The sequence below is a fragment of the Sinocyclocheilus anshuiensis genome, unplaced genomic scaffold (genome assembly GCF_001515605.1).
Source record: "Sinocyclocheilus anshuiensis isolate Anshui unplaced genomic scaffold, SAMN03320099.WGS_v1.1 scaffold1609, whole genome shotgun sequence".
NCBI classification, from domain to species: domain Eukaryota; kingdom Metazoa; phylum Chordata; class Actinopteri; order Cypriniformes; family Cyprinidae; genus Sinocyclocheilus; species Sinocyclocheilus anshuiensis.
Genome location: NW_015540958.1, coordinates 566431 through 567644, shown reverse-complemented (window position 1 = coordinate 567644; position 1214 = coordinate 566431). Strand labels below are relative to the sequence as shown.

The 1214-nt window shown below is 36.0% G+C and overlaps 1 protein-coding gene across 3 annotated transcripts in view; it reads left to right on the top strand.

Moving 5' to 3' along the window:
* Positions 1-1214, top strand: part of gas7a (growth arrest-specific 7a) — a 33456-nt gene that overhangs the window by 29377 nt on the left and 2865 nt on the right. The gene's annotated exons all lie outside the window — the stretch shown is intronic.

Below are 1214 nucleotides of genomic sequence, written 5' to 3'. Positions count from 1 at the left end.
AGTTTGCTAAAAAACACCTGAAGGACTCCAAGATGGTGAGAAATAAGATTCTCTGGTCTGATGAGACCAAGATAGAACTTTATGGCCCAGCCAGAGCCCTGACTTAAACCCAATTGAGCATCTCTGGAGAGACCTAAAAATGGCTGTCCACCAACGTTTACCATCCAACCTGACAGAACTGGAGAGGATCTGCAAGGAGGAATGGCAGAGGATCCCCAAATCCAGGTGTGAAAAACTTGTTGCATCTTTCCCAAAAAGACTCATGGCTGTATTAGATCAAAAGGGTGCTTCTACTAAATACTGAGCAAAGGGTCTGAATACTTAGGACCATGTGATATTTCAGTTTTTCTTTTTTAATAAATCTGCAAAAATGTCAACGATTCTGTGTTTTTCTGTCAATATGGGGTGCTGTGTGTACATTAATGAGGAAAAAAAATTAACTTAAATGATTTTAGCAAATGGCTGCAATATAACAAAGTGTGAAAAATTGAAGGGGGTCTGAATACTTTCCGTACCCACTGTATATAAAGTTGTAAATATGTATGTAAAGTTGTAAATAAAGAAGATTATTGTAGCATGTTTACAAGAAAATACTATTTCCTTTTCCTTTTTTTTCTTTATACTATTGCTTAATAATTCATGTTACTTGCCATAATTACTTAGTATTTACTGTAAATGTGATTTTTTTTTCTGTGCAATAGATTTGATATTTTGTTATATTAAGCAAAGACATTCATGAACTTGTAAGGGTCTGAATACTTTTTATGATTAAGAGATACAAAGTAAAACAAAATCTAATAAATGAAAAAAGTAAGTGGAAACAGTTAATATACAAGCTAACTCAGCAAGTAACTCTTGTAAATTCAAATGCCTCCATTTCTCTGTATTTGTGCTTGTCAAGATAATCTTCAGATAATGTGTGGATTTCGGTTACATAATTATTTGCTGAATCAGAAGGTAAAAGACACATTAGAAGTCTGCACAGCTCGTGTTTCAGGGCAAACAGAGTGTAAACACCTGCTCCAGAGCCCTCGGGGTGTGCTAGTGAAAGCTGCTGTCTTCACAGGAGACTAGCTGCCAGCGCTCGCAACTTCACAGAGTAACACTCACCAGAAGTCTGAGTGTATCTCAAACAGGATCTCAGCCTTAATAGACATGTTTCCTGTGACACTTAATGAAGCGGCCAAAATACTGTGGCTTTATATATATATATA